The sequence below is a fragment of the Peromyscus eremicus genome, chromosome 7 (assembly GCF_949786415.1).
Source record: "Peromyscus eremicus chromosome 7, PerEre_H2_v1, whole genome shotgun sequence".
Taxonomy (NCBI): Eukaryota; Metazoa; Chordata; class Mammalia; order Rodentia; family Cricetidae; genus Peromyscus; species Peromyscus eremicus.
Window position 1 is genome coordinate 49,737,586 of NC_081422.1, and position 16,116 is coordinate 49,753,701.

The 16,116-nt window shown below is 45.7% G+C and overlaps 1 protein-coding gene across 1 annotated transcript in view; it reads left to right on the forward strand.

Annotated features, from left to right (window-relative positions):
• Positions 1-274: 274 nt before the first annotated feature.
• Positions 275-16,116, forward strand: part of Tmem266 (transmembrane protein 266) — an 86,222-nt gene continuing 70,380 nt past the window's right edge. The window contains exon 1 of the mRNA XM_059266920.1: positions 275-493. The gene's annotated coding sequence lies outside the window, so the exon portion shown is untranslated. The remainder of the gene's footprint in view (positions 494-16,116) is intronic.

Sequence of the window (16,116 nt, forward strand, 5' to 3'; positions counted from 1 at the left end):
ACCTTGGATTTTTTTCCTATAGTCTTTATTTCTAGCTTGGCTTTGTGCTTTTGTTTTTCTTTTAATGGTCTTATTTTGTGTCGTAAACTGGCACAAATTCCTTTTGGATGTCACTACATGACAGATAGATGGATGGGTGGGTGGATGAATTAAGGACTTTCCCAGGATCGTATATGGTTGGTCAGCAACAGATCTGAGACCTAGCAACCATCACTGTGGAATGTCAAGCCACTGAAGTACCTAGTACAAAAGAGCTTCAGGGTTGCCATGACAACTAAAGTAGTCCTCTAATTTCCATCCTCTGCGTAAGGGTCAGACTCAGAATGCTATTTACAGGCGCAGAGGTTACAGTACCCATCAGGGACTGTTTGCACAGGCTCCTCCTGCTATGGAATCAGCAATTTGATAACAGGAAGGTGGACCAGATCTAAAAGATGTGAGCAGAGAAAGGCGTCTAAAGAACACAGTCCTTCAGGAAAACTGTCATGAAGAGGTAGGAAGTAGACCCAGCTCCTGTCCTGGTTCTGAAATTAACCCATGGAGTGAGTGTCAATAGGAAGTTGCTTACCCCACTGTGGGCCCTGTTCTCTTTATCCATGAAGTGAGTTGGTTGGGCTAGTCCCTTGGTGACATCTAAGGTTCTTACAGTATAGAAGCACCCCCAATTCAATAACCGAAGAATGTCCCATCAGTACCATAGAAGGCCAGACCTGGTGCCAGAACCCGTGGCTGGACCCACATGGAAGAAATGTCCTTGCTCCCTCTTCATCGCCCACACACTTTCCTTACATTATTTTATGTTTCTCGTTGTTATATGGCCTCTGTGCCTCAGCTGTCAAACAGTGGGAAGCACTTCCTCAGGCAGTTGCTTTCGATCAGGCAATGTCTTCTGTGGCATCCCTGTGGCAGGCACTCTCCCTTTCAAATGAATTTGCATGTTCACAAATTGGTACATGTTGACAAATTGGGAGTCTTGCCCTCGGACTCCAGGAAAGAGCTTAAGAGTTCTCTTTAATGGTGTTCGTTCATTAGACAAACTGTACATTTTTCATTCCCTTCTGCCCTCTGCCACTGTAGATCTGAATACACAGAACACCAACCATTCCACAGCCTGAATGCGATGCTGTCTTGACCTTTCCCACCGAAGAACTTAGTTCATTACTTTTGAAGGCAGCCTCACTCAAATCCTTAGAACGGAAACAGGGTGCAGCTAGCTCCTTCAGCATAATGTAACACCCGACAGTACCACCCTCCCAACCCCTACCCCCCACCTCCTACCCCCTGACCCCCGTTCCCAGTAGAGGTTATCTCCACTGAGGCCTCTGGAGCTGGGCTTCCACTATCTGCATTTCTCCTAGCATTTTGGTCTTCTGGACTCTCACCAGGGAGGCCCAATAAGCTCTACTTAGAACAGTGGTTCTCAACCTTCCTAAGGCTATGACCCTTTAACACAGTTCCTCATGTTGTGGTGACCCCCAACCATAAAATTATCTTCATCACTACTTCGTAACTGTAATTTTGCTACTGTTATTAACCATAATGTAAATATTTTTGGAGATAGAGGTTTACCAAAGGGGTCACAACCCACAGGTTGAGAACCCCTGGCTTACAGCATTCTAGGGCCTATCTAGCTCACAGCTTCAAAGTCTTCTTCCACATTCTGCCTAAAAAACAATTTGGTCAGGTTTATCATATCAACAACTTTACTACTCACTACCAGTATTCTATGTTAGTTACTTTTCTGGCCGCTGGGACAAAATGCCTGGTTAAAGTGATTTTAGGAAAGAAAATTTTATTTTAGCTTCCAGTTTGAGGGTACGGTCAGGCAATCATTGTACAGCTCCAGCTGTGGCAAAAGGAACATGAGGCAGCTAGTCATGTTGCATCCACTCAGGAAGTTGAGACGTATGATAAGGTGCTCAACTGGTGTGGTGGTTTGAATGACAATGGCCACCTTAGACTCATATGTTTGAATGCTTCATCCCTGGTTAGTGGAACTGTTTGGGAAGGATTAGGGGGTGTAACTTTGTTAGAGGAGGTATATCACTGGGAATGGGCTTTGAGGTTTCAAAGGCCCACACCAGGCCCATTCTCTCTCTTTCTGCCTGCTGCCTGCTGCTAAGGTATAAGTTCTCAGCTACTGCTCTAGGGCCATGCCTGCCTGCTTGCCTGTCACCATGTTTCCCACCCTGATGGTCATGGACTAATCCTGTGAAACTGTAAGTAAGCTCCCAATCAAATGCTTCCTTTTATAAGTTGCGTTGCTCATGATATCTCTTCACAGCCATTGAACAGTAACTAAGACAGATGTTGATACCAGGAACTGGGGTATTGCTGTAACCGGTCTGGCCATGCTGTTGTTTGGAGAAATATGGGAGATTTGGGGACTTTGGATTAGGAAAGCAGTTGAATGCTGTCAGTGGGGCTTAATGGGCCCTACTAGTAGGAGCATGGAAGACAGCGGTGTTGAGAGCAGTGTGGCTGTGGAGGCCCAGCTCAAGAGGTTTCAGAGGGGCATGCTATTAGATACTATTCTTGTGATATTTTGGCAAACAGTGTAGCAGCTCTCTGCCCTTGTCCTAAAAATCTGCTGGGAGCTAAACTGAAGAGTTTTGGGTTAATGTTGGCAGAGAAGATTTCAGGACAGCCTAGCATTGACTGTGTCACATAATTATTAGTGATCACTCTTGTGCAGATCTATAATGAAAAAGGAGCAAGCAGGGCAAAAGAAATACAAAATGCACAATTTGAGGTAAAAAAGAGAACCAGGAAATGTAATGTTGGATCCAAGTCCTGTGCTCAAAGAGATGAGAAGTTTAAAGGCCTGAGCCAAATCTAATAAAGGGAGTGGTACCCTCAGGGCAGGACCCACCCAACTACGGTTCTGTGAAAAGCAAAGCTTATCTGAGAAAGCATCAGCAAGTCAATGTATTACGTATACATACAGACACTTACATATACAGTATAATCACATTATGCAAACGTAATTCAAGGAGGGGGCCAGGTTCCAGCCCTAGCAGGCAGCAGAACTTGGCAGTCATGTGGTTCTGGCTTCATCAAGAAAAGTACAAGAAAGGGGTTGTGGAATTTTCCTCCATAATTAAGGAAAGCCACTGAGACCATGTGCACAACAGGGGAGTCCCTGCATAATGGCCCTGAAAGGCCATCGCATGAAGCTGTGAAGGTGAAGCTTGGATTTTGTTGGAGATGCTAAGATGTTGGAGCTGCCAGAGCCATGGGATCCCTGCTAAGGAAAGCTGCAGGGAGGGTGTGGAACCAGCCCAAGAGAGAGAAGCAAAACTAGAAGGAGCAGGAGATATGAAGAGCCATCTAATAAGCCCTTTCACATTAGACACAGAGAAGAGAATTTGGAGTTTGCCCTGCTGGGTTTCAGTCTTGATTTGGTGTACTATATCTTCACTATGCCTCCCATTCTTCAATTTTGGAAGGGTAATGTATATTTTATGCAATTGTATGTTGGAAGTATGTTACAGTGAAAAGATTGCCTTGATTCTCAGAAGAGACTTTGAACTTTTAAATGGTTTTGAGACCGAAAGAATGTGGGGATTTTTGAAATTGGACTGAATGCATTTTGCATTAGGGTATGGCTACAAGTTTATACAAGCCCCATAGGCTCATATGTTTGAACACTTCATCCCCAGTTAGTGGAACTATCTGGGAAGGAATTAGGAGGTGTGGCCTTGTTGAAGGAGGTGTCACTGAGCGTGGGCTTTGAGGTTTCAAAAGCCCTTGCCAGACTCAGTCTTGCTCTCTTTCTGCCTGTTGCCTGCTGTCAGGATGTAAGTTCTTAGCTACTGTCCCAGCACCATGCCTGCCTGCCTGCTGCCACACTTCCTGCTACGATGGCCATGTACTAACCCTCTGAAACTGTCATCAAGGCCCCAGTCAAATGCTCCCTTTTCTAAGTTGCCTTGGTCATGATCTTTTCACAGCAATTGAAGTCCCTAAGATATCTGGCTTCCTTCTTTTTTCCCTTTATGTTTCAGTCTGGACCCTGGTCCACGAGATGGCCCACATACATTCAGGCAGGCCTTTGCTTCTCAGGTGTGCCCCCTAGGTAATTCTAAACCCAGTCAAGTTGATAATGAGAATTAGCCATGGTGCCATCCCATGCTGGTAGGTGGGTGGTAAGAAAAGCACCCTGAAGCTTGGTGCATCATCATTTCCCTGCTCTGACCAGATGCACACTCAGACTGGGGGTAGAAGTAAGGGCCTGGGAATACACTGTCATACTCCAGGGACTGCCTTCTGCTGAATGGAGAAGTCATGAGCGACTCAGGCTACTTGAACCAAAAAGAGCATTTTTCTGTGTGCAGTCCGAGTGGAGCCTTCCTCTTACTGCACACAGACAGAGGCTCAGGGCATGTTGGCAGTGCTGTGAGGAGTCCCCGGGAGAGAGGGGTGGGCTGGGTTGCAGATGATCTACAATGCCTTTCTGTCCATATCCAGACCCCGTATGCTGTGTCCCTGACCTTGGGCTCTTTGTGAGCTGTGTACCCTCTAACTTCTCTACCTTCCTATACTCTCTTGCACCCAGGATGCATTCATTCAACATAAGTTGGTGAAATTGGGACAGGCTAGGAAATCTCTTACAACCTTCCCTCTGAGAGACAATGGGGCTTGTGCCAGGATGTGGGGAGTGGTGACGAATGATAAGATCTGGGGTGTGCTCTGAAAGAACTGATGGATTTGCTAACAGACTGGATGTGGGATGAAAGGAAGGAGGAATCGGGGTAACTCCAAGCCTCTGGGCCTGAGTCACTGGAAGGATGTAGTTGACATTAATAAGACGGGAATGGCAGTGGGGGCACATTAGACATCCGAGTGGAGATGTCCAATAGGCAATCTGGGGTAAGGTCAGCGAGTGAGGACAAAGATGTGCCAGTCATCAAGCAGAGCTGTACTGCCCAGTAGAGTAACTATCAGCCACACGTGGCTCTTGAAGTTCAGAATGAGATAAAATGCAGTTCCATAGTTAGATCTGCCGCATTTCCGGAACCCCTACAGCCACACGTGATGGGGCTTGCTATACTGAACAGCACCCATGTTGACTATTTCCAGTTTTCTGGGAAGTTCTGTTGAAGAGTACTGATATATTTTGAGTCTCAGTGACTCTGTGAATGAATGATGGAGAAAAAGGAGCATTTAGAAGTTGGAGAAAAGTGGAAGAGTAGCCTGTGGAGGCAAGGTAAACTCCGGGAGAGAATGGATTCCTCCGTGCTCATGAAGCATGAAAATGGAGGGAAGGAGATGTGGCTCCTGGAGAGGACAGGATTCACCAGGCCAGCTGCTGCTCGGAGGTCAGATAAATCAAGGGTCAGTCATTGGCAGATTTAATAAGTAGGTTATTGGCGACAAGATTGGTTTTGAGGCAGCAGCGTACAAGACTGAGTAAAAGTGGGGAGTGAACAGAAGAGGAGGGAGGCCACACGAATCACACCTTTCCAAATCCATGTGCCCTGACGGAGCAGGGTCGGTGATGCTGCCCTGAGGATGGGAGGAGGCACGCACCACATCGGAAGCATCGAGATCAGTCTCACGGAGAGAAAGAAACATAATGCAGGAGTGAGGAGAGACAGTTGAGAGAACTGTGCCAGAGAGTAGGAAAGGAGGTGGGTGGAGGCAAATCCCCAGGCAATGGGGGTGTACTATGCAAGGACGGACGACAGTTGAGACAGTTGGGCCACAGAGCGGTGGCAGGCAGGGGACAGCCTGCGGTGGTGGGGGTGTGCGCAGGTTCACTTGTGGTGGCCTCGATCTCCCCAGGGGAAGAAAAGGTCACCAGCCGAAAGTGTGAACAGAGGCTTCCTGGGTCTGAAGAGAGACGGGGAGGTGTAAAGTCATTGTCCTGAACAGAGGGAGAATGGGGGGATTGGGCACAGAGGCAGGGTTGCTGAGCTCTCCCCAAAGCCAGACTCTGTGTTCACATAGGCAGTTGTTTGTTGTCCCCGAGTCCCTTGTGGTTTCCCATCCCTGCTGTCTGCTGAGTCAACTCTCCTCCTCCAGGCTGCAGCATGGGCTCCCTGTTCGTGATTAGCCTTTCACGTCTTGCTTTGCCCAGTCCTCTCCCATCTAGCCATTCTTGGCTTATGCGTCCATTACTCCAAGGTGGAGGTCAACAAATATTTCCTGAAAAGTGACAGATAGTAAATATAGTTTCAGCTTCACAGGCCATATAGACTCTATCACACTGATAGACCCCTGCACACAGAATACAGAAGCAGCCAGACAACATGTCAAAGATGGGACATTACTGTGTTCTAATAGAATACTATTTGCAAAAACAGACAGTGGGCTGGATTTAACCTGTGGACCATAGTTTGTCCTGCTCAAAGTGATGATAGGGATGAGGTCTCAATTATCTCTGTAGCCTCCACAGCTGACATGAATCTGGGTACTGGGTAGGGACTCAGAAACCATTTGAGCAGATGAGAAATGAGTTGATATGTTCAAATAAGTGCTTAGGGCCGTCAAGGTGTGCACGCCACAACGTTCCAGCACAACTGTCAATCATTAGCCCTTCTGTACTGTGCATATGGCAATATGGGAACACGAGCCTTGGATGCCCAGAATAAAAAAAAAAAAAGGTCAGAGGTAGTTTTGTGGTGTGTCCTATCAATGCTAAGCTGCTGCCCTGTCTAGGCAACCTTTCTCCTAGGTTCCTGGGTACACAAGCCTCCCCTCCTCAGTACATGAGACCATCCATTTCCCAAATAAGTGTTGTGTTCATTCTGACTTACTGTTCCTGTTTCCCCTCTGGCCCCCAGCTCCTTGCAAAGAACAAGTAGCTTTCAGGTACCTATCATATGCAAGGCATGATGGGAGAATCATAGACCCATCCCTTAAGGAGCTTGAACATCCCATAGATTCTGTCCTTTGCCCATTGTGATGGCTATTCTTGGTTGTCAACTTGACCATCCCTGGAATTAACTAAACCCCAAGCAGCTAGGTATACGCATGAGGAATTTTTCTTGACTGGATCATATGAGGTGGGAAGATCCACCTTAAATCCAGATTATTTAAGGTAGCAGCCTATATAAAGGATTCGGGAGAAGGAAGCTTTTGCTTTTGGCCTGCTTGCCTTCAATCTAGCTGACAAATTCATTCCTTCACTGGCATTTGAGTCTACTTCTTCAGGATTCCAACATACACTGAAGACCAGCTGAGACATCCAGCCTCATGGACTGAACAACTATTGCATTCTTGAACTTTCCCTTGGGAGACAGCCATTATTTGCCAGATGAACCACAGTTGTAAGCCACTCTACTAAATCATATATACATATATATATATATATATATATATATATATATATTATTTCTATAAGTTCTATTTCTCTAGAGAACCCTGACTAATACAGCTACCCATGATCTCCTGGCCTCCTCTTTAAGGCTTCCCATGGAACCCCTACCCACCTGATTTCCCCTTTCCTTTCCACTTGTTTTGTTAATTGACTAAAATTATATACATTTATGATATACAACATGATATTTTGAAATATGCATACATTATGGAATGGCTAAATTATATACTCACTACCTCACCTACTTATTCCTTTGTACTCAGAACACTTAGAATCTCCCTTCTTAGCAATTTCACACGTCCAACCCATGATTATTAACTGTAGTTACCATGTTGTGTTCCTTTTTCCTCCTCCTCAGTCCTGCCTTCTGGTGGGTTCTCTTGGGTCTGAGTGCAAGTGTGGATATTTCCTTCTCAACACATCACACGCACTGCCGAGCCCAGCGGAAGCCCACTCTAAGTTCTCTGAGGTCAGTGGTATCCAATAGAAATATAACTTAAACAGATATGCAATTCTAAGTTTACTAGTAGCACACTCACAACATCAAAAAAAAAAAAACCAAAACAAAACATGAAATTCATGTCAGGCTAGTGAAATGGCTCAGCAGATAAAGGCCCTTGCTACCAACTCTGGGACCCATGTAGTAGAGGGAAAATGGCAACTTCATAGTGTCCTCTAACCTCCACATGCATGCCCTGGCACAAATGCATGCCCCACACAGGCTTATATACACACACCCTGGCACAAATGCACCCCCACACGGGCATATATGCATACACCCTAGCACAAATGCACCCCCCACACGGGCATATATACACACACCTTGGCATAAATGCACCCCACACACAGGCATATGTGCCCACACCCTTGCACAAATGCACCACCACATGGGAATATATGCATACACCCTGGCACAAATGCACCCCCACACAGGCTTATATACACACGCATAATAGATGAACGGATATAAAAAGAATTTAATTCTAATTAGTTTACTTCATAGAATACTATGAGATCCACATGAAATCCATATAAAAGTTACCAAGGAGAAACCTTGCATTCTTTCATTCGTGTTGGGTCCTCCTCAGTGGCCGGCATGTGTTTCTCACACTCAGCACACTACAGCTGCACAGGCTGAAAGCCGGTGCTCAGTAGCCGTGTCTGGCTTGGGGCTCTGAGTATATGCTCACACGGGACCCAGGCAAACGGCCAGCACATGCAGCACTGAGCACCTCTGGTCAGGCACTTCACAGTCCCTCTCCATCTTCGAAGCACCTTATGGAGTGGAGTTGTCCTCATTGTTTAGGTGAGAAAACTGATGCATGAGCTTCTTATACCCAACTGTAGGTTACAGAATTCATACTTGTAACCCAAATTTGAGTTCAAAGCCTACACTAAAGTAAGCAAGTAAGCCTGGTTACTAAAATAGAATGTTTGAGGGGCTGGAGAGATGACTCAGTAGTTAAGAGCACTGGCTACTCATACAGAGGACCTGGGTTTGATTCCCAGCCACCTGCAAAGCAGCTAACAACTGTCTGTAACTCCAATTCCAGAGGATCTGACACCCTCTTCTGGCTTCCGTGGGTACTGTACACACATGGTACACAGACATGAGTACAGGTAAAACACCCATACACATAAAATAATAGTAAATAGGTCTCTTAAAATTTTAAAAATAGAGTATTTGAGGAGCTGGAGAGATATCCCAGTCAATAAAAACACTTACTATGCAAGCATGGAGACCTAAGTTTGATTCTCAGTACCTATATATAAAAAAAGGGGGGCATGGTAACACATGCTTGTAATCGTAGCTCTGGGGAGGTAGAAACAGTTCAAAGTGCAATCAAGAGACTTCGTCTCAGAAGGTGGATGTCTGCTGAGGAATGACATCCAAGGTTGACCTCTGACTTCCACATGCGTGCGCGCACACACACGCACACACACACACACACGTGCATACACTCACACACACACTTCATACATACCACACAAAATAAGAAGATATTTGAGCTGGGAAGGTTTTTGGAAAAGTATCCAAATGCTGAGGTCCATAAATGTCCAGTGTGCCCAGAACCTAGTCTTCTGTCGGGCATCCTAGGGGTTCAATCACGTGAATGAATGAATCTAGTCTCACCTTATGGGAGTAGACATTAAGATCTAAAGACAGGGGAGGCTTGTCTGTCACCCTGGAGCCCATGTTGCTGGTCCCCACTACACCGCGCTTCTTTGATGCTCTTCTGCCAGGCAGCTGACCTGGTACATGAAAACACAGACTTCTGACACCCAAAGATTTGTTTTCAAGGGAATAGATTGTAGCAGAAAGCCTTCCCTCTGTCCCCAGCCTCAGGGTGTGCCATCAATATTCCTTGTCAATTCCCATCTTTTTTCCCTTACTCTGGCTGCCCAGCTGATGGGTGAAGCCAGCAGCCAAAGCCTGGTTGCATGATGAGAAGCCGGGTCTCCAAGTGAAGCCCACACTGACCAACAAAACTCACCACACGTGGCCACCACCCCCAGCTTCCACCTCAGGGTTGTGATCTGTCATGACAACTCAAGCTGCTTCCCTGGCAGGCAAGCAGCATGACTCTCCAGGAGGGTCACACTGACCCACCAAGCCAGTGGCTGCCTGCCACGCCTGGATGCCTGGCATAAAAGCCCAGCTGCTGGGGGGCACCCTCAGGTTTGTTCAGGGCCAGTCGGCCAGCGTCCTCTCAGGGACCTCCAAGCAGCTGCCTCCTGACAGCGTCACAGTAGATGTCATAGATTGTCAAAGTATAGAACTAAGAGAGAATTTGAAATCATGCATCCCGGGGCTTTTCAAACTGCAGTGGAGTACACCTCTGTGGATGCTGTCAAGGCACAGATTTTGGATTCACTTGGTCTGGGATAGGATCTGGGAATCCTTACTTCTAACAGGCACCAGGTGGTGTTCCTGCCACAGCTGGTCCAGGGACCACACCTTGGAAAGTGAGGCTCTCTCTATCCCTGTCTGCCTTGCATTTTAGGCGAGGAAAGTAGGGTATGGGAATGATGTGGGTCACAATACAAGGCTCGTATATGACAAACTATATGTACTGCCCACAGGACTCCTAGGCACTTACTGCTTACAGACTTGCAGTGACACCCTCTTCTTTCAATTAGATTGTTGGAAGTAAGGATACATCCTGTTCTCCTGTGGGTCTCTCTTTGATCCCATCTAAGAGGCCTTGTAAGCTATGGAAAACATACTCTCTAGGGTGAGAACTTCTGAGAGTGTCTTGTCTTTGTACCACGTACTCCTGGGATCAGAGGCAAAATGGGTCAAAATCCAAGTTGGAACCAGTTATCAGGCCTGAAGTGACAGCGGAGGAGAGAAGTGAAAACATCTAGTGCAGGAGTCCAGGTGTCCAGAGGGTTGTCCTGAGGCATTCAAATGACAGTCCACAGGCTGAGAGAGAAGTTTGTTCACTCGCCTCGTTCCATTATGTGCTGGCTAGTGTTTATGTCAACTCGACACACGCTAGAGTCATCTGAGAGGAGGGAACCTCAATTCATCAAATGCCTCCATAAGATCAAGGCTATAGGCAAGCCTATAGGGCATTTTCTTAATTAGTGATTGATGAGGGACGACCCAGTAAATTGTAGGCCGAACCACCTCTGGGTTGGTGGTCTTGGGTTCTATAGGAAAACAGGTTGAGCAAGACATGAGGAAGAGGCCACTAAGCTCCACTCCTCCATGGCCTGTGCATGAGCTCCTGCCCTGCAGTTTCTCACCCAGTTTGAGTTCCTGCCCTGGCTTCCCTCAGCGGACTGTGACTCACCATATGTAAACCAAATAAACCCTTTCCTCCCCAAGTTGCTTTGGGTCATGGTGTTTCATCAGAGCAATAGAAGTCCTAACTAAGACACATTATGCCCATGACGTGCAAGAGAGGTCGTGTGGCTGCTTTTCAAACAAGGAGCCAGCCCCAACCCTGGTGCCTCTAAGAACGCTAACATTTGTTGAATAAACACACAAAGGTCAAAAAAAGACAGGGCACTAATAACCAAACATATTGAAAGACTCCACATACTCAGCAGTGATCGCACACTTCAAAAGTGGCCGTGGCAAAATCGGTTTTCCCTTCAGTGCTAATGAAGGGGTCTTTTCAGGGTGTTCACAGCCCAGCGCAAGCCTGAAGGTGTAGGATGCGCCAAGGCTACCCAGTAAGTGCTAAGGGTCAGAGTTGGCCTAGCTCTGTCTGCTGTGATTGTCACTTCCCCAGTGCTTAAGAAAATGGATAGAATGAAAAGACAAGCCAGCATCTTGGGGAAACAGCTCTGGTAACAGAATTGTCTCCACAGGAAAGTAAAGGAGCGGATGGAGGGATGGCTCAGTGGTTAAGAGCTCTCCCAGAGGACCTGAACTCATTTCCCATAGCCCACATAGGCAGCTCACAACTGCCTGCCTGCAACTCTAGCTCCAGGGATCTGACTCTCTTCTGACTTCCAAGGACACCTGAACACCTGTGGCGTTTGCTCAGACACACAGTCACACATATACATATACATTTAAAAAATAAAACATGAAGGAAGACTTAAAAAGAAAATAAAGGAGAAGAAACCCAGTCTAATTAAAAAGGGAGTATCAGGATAGACCACCAAATTAATGTATGGAGGTTAAGCCTGTGAAAAAATGTTGAGCATCATATACAATCAGAGAAATGCAGATGAAGACTGTGAGATGGTTACTCACCAGCTGCTGGCAAGGATGTGGAACAATGATGGGGATGAAAAATGGTACAGCTAACCTGGGAGACGGTTGGGCAGTTTCTTGCAAAGCAAAACATAGCTTTCCCATGGTGTCTTGCAGTCATACTCCTTAATATTTACTCAAATGATCTGAAAACGATGTCCACATAAAAACCTGCATACAAGCATGTAACACAGCTTTGCTCATAACTGTCCCAAACTGGAAGTAACCAAAGTATCTTTCAGGCCCTCCATGTGGTGCAGTATTGATCAGCAATCAAAAGAAATGAGCTATCAAACCATAAAACAATATGAAGGGATCTCAATTAATATTACTAAGGGGCCAATTTGAGAAGACTGCATTCTGTATAGTTTTACCTGTTTGATGTTCTGGGGAAGGAGAGAGTCTAGAGACAGAGGGAAACTCGGGGGCTGCAGCATGTGTTGGGGTGATGGAGGGAGGGGAGAGTGGGTGAACCGTGAGGATTTTTAGAGCTAACAGTTTGACTTCTGTATGATGCTGTGGTGGTAGACACATATTGTTGCAGATCTGTCAAGACCCATAGAACCCAACAGCACAAAAACGAATCTTGGTTTAAACCTCGTTTAATGATAACATAGTGATATTGATTTGCCAAATTTAACAAATGCAGCATGCTAATGTTGGGGAACCGTAGAGGCAAAGGCAGGAATATGTGGGAATATTGCATGCTTTCTAGTCAACTTTTCAATAATCCCAAATCTTTTATAAAAAAAAATTAACTCCATTAATTTTTTTTAAACATATGTTACTGAATCAAGCAAGGGTATACACATTCGGGCATGTTTCTCCTTAGGCACAAAGATGACCTTTGCCACTGGTGTCTCCTCCTCCATGGCATGGGCTTGTTGGGAACTTTCCCTCCAGTTCAATGGATTAGTGAGAAATACCCTTCACATGCAGAAAGCATTCTCACAAGACCATCCTGGGGCCTTACCTTGATTTGATTGTCTTTGGAAAGCCGATAGAGATGAGCCTGGGAGGTTGCTTTTTAAGTTTGCTGATTGTGACCCTGACCCAAAGAAGTGTATACTCCAGAGTAGAGGGTACATTAATAAAATCTACTGCAACAGAAAACAGAAAAGTGATTCGTAGCCTGTGAGACAACTGAGGTGAGGAAGAATGGCTTTTTCTCCTGTCCCAAGTGGAAACCATGGGATGGTTGGAGAAAGCTTCATGTAAGAGCCTTTTTCCTGTATTTCCCCATTACTGAAACGATCAGGATCTTACACTGACGTATACATCCAATATGACAGTGTGTCTTTTTCCTTGACAAGCTGTTATTAAATTGACTGTGTACCTTATTTTGATGGCTTCTTAGAGGCAAGGAAATGTGGTGTTTAACAGTAACAATCCTCCTGTGTTATGACTCTGTCACCCACCAGGATTAAGGGAAACATGATAAAAAAGAGACTGAGGTGGGTTAGTAAGTTGTCAGTTACTTGTTGCAAAACTGAGCTCTGACTAGCGTTTCCTAGCTTCTTAGCTGCCCGCTCTGAAGCTATTGTTACCCCTATCTTTCACGAAGTCCGTGTTGTTATAAACCCTGGTGAATGAGTTGCCCAGATTAGGTAGGTCCAAGGGAAGCCACAGGAATGGGCTCAGGCAAGGGGTATCTGGAGAAAGAACAGGGTTTTTGAAGAAGAAATAAGATGAGAATGCCAATGGGTCCACAGGAGGACACTCGTGAGACAGGACTGGAGTAAACTGAGGCCTGTGGGTGTTTCTGAAATTAGAGACCCTTACTAAGGTATTTGAGAAATTAGCAGTAAGGGGTGGGATAAATTAGGTCATTGTTTCTCAGGTAGCCATTCACCTGGGCTGCTGAAGGAGTTCATTTCCCCGGCCGCCTTATCAGAACTGCCGGCATAGCCCAGGAATCTGTGTTGTAAGCAAGTGCTCCAGGGGGTTGTCCCTGTCAGAGCCTCCTGAGACTACCTACCACAGGGCTCAAGGCCAGAGGACTGAGTCTCCTTTTTAACCTGCTTTGGGCTAGGTGAACAGTCTGCAGCCAGGCCTGCTCACCATTCCCGTGAGAGTCACCCCAGTCTTCCCAACTGTGCTATCCCCCTGCCTCGGTTATGTCACACCTTTCTCCAGATCATTCATCTAGCTTTCAGCAGACTCTCTTCCATCATGACTTGCCTTTTCCTGCCTTGGGCCCTCTGTTCTGATCAGATTGAAAGCCTGAGTGCGGGGATTGCCTTGGACTGTGCTGCATCATGGTGCCTACCCTGAGCTTGGTACTTCCCATTCTCGCTGCAGGTGCCCATGGCCTGAGGCACCCTGGTACAGCCATCTGCAACCTAGATGCCATGCCTTGTTTGTCCCTTGTTTCTTCCTTCTGGGAAGAAATTATCTTCTGAAGGAAATGAGATCCAGCATCCTGTGAAATTTATGACCAGCATCACCAGGTTACTTCTGGGCTCTGAGTTCCAAGTGGGCCTGGTTCTTCAAAGAGAGATGCTGGTGAGTGGCATTTCTGGAAGTCCTGATTCAAACTGGACATTGCCTGGTATCAAGGAGCACTGTGCCACTGGGGTGCAAATGAGAGAGTAGCAAAGTCTGGCCTTTGTCATCATGACACAAGAATCTGTGGTCGTTGAGAGGAGATTGGTGTTTCTGGGAGTACAGTGAGCAAACCCTATAATGGAGGGTAGGATCCCGGAAGCTCAGATGCCACTTTCAAGGAGTTTCTAGCAATAGTTTGAGCAGTGAATTACATATTGGTGGTCTACTTATTAAAAGAGATTAAATCTTCCTAAAATTCTTTTCCTGATTGGTCTGAAATCTATTGAATTACGTCTGCTGTGTTTCTACCCACTCTGTCAGCTTGTAGGTCCTCCAGTGTTGGGAGGAGGAGGACACTAGCAGAACCCTATGGATTAGCTATGGGTTTGGTTTATTTGAGAGGTGGGTGTTTATGAAGAAAATAGGATCCTCAACAGATTGGCTGTTGCTGAAACAATCCATAGAAACAGTTGATGGGGTGGTTCCCAAGCCAACTGTGTATCCTTTTGTTGCAAGGACATCTGTGGCTACTTTAGATTTTTTTTTTTTTTTTTTTTTTTTTTTTTTTTTTTTTTTTTTTTTTTTTTTCTGAGACAGGGTTTCTCTGTGTAGTCTTGGTGCCTGTCCTGGATCTCATTCTGTAGACCAGGCTGGCCTCGAACTCACAGAGATCCGCCTAGCTCTGCCTCCCGATTGCTGGGATTAAAGGCGTGCGCCACCACCGCCCGGCGCTACTTTAGATTTTTACCATTGGTCCTCTGCTTTTCTAATTGTAATTCCCTCGCTCCATGGGGAAGGTGCATCATTGAACTTGAACGGATCTTTGGACTTAGTGAGTCGACAGCTGTCTTTGAAGCTCATGGTTGATTCAGGGGTCTCCTTTCCGAGGAGAACTTTCTTACTTTGCTGTGGAACGTGAATAATTACAGCCTTTTAGAAAGACATTTTATTTAACTATTAAAGTTTTTTTTTTTTTTTTTTTTTTTTTTGGTTTTTCGAGGCAGGGTTTCTCTGTGTAGCTTTGCGCCTTTCCTGGAACTCACTTGGTAGTCCAGGCTGGCCTCGAACTCACAAAGATCCACCTGCCTCTGCCTCCCAAGTGCTGGGATTAAAGGCGTGCGCCACCACCGCCCGGCTTATTTAACTATTAAAGTTTTAAATATATTACTCCTTATCCCTGAAATACCACTACTGGGAATCCATCCCAAGTAAGCAAAAATATCAGCACATAATAAAATATATCCAAGCATTTTTCACAGTAACTCCCCACAGAAGTCCAAAAATAAACCAAATCTGAGCAGGGAAATTGTTAAATAATTGGTGGGCATTCACAGCATGGAATATGATGCAGTCATTCATTTAAAAAAAAATAGGTTAGAATCTTCCTGCTTGACTTGGGAGTTTCTACAAGCAAAAAGCAAATATATGTGAATTATGTTTTTTGACATAAACAATGAAATATTTCTATATAGTTTTCTGAACACAAAGAAAAAGAATGGTGGACAATTTGTTGACATTGGTAGCTACTTAC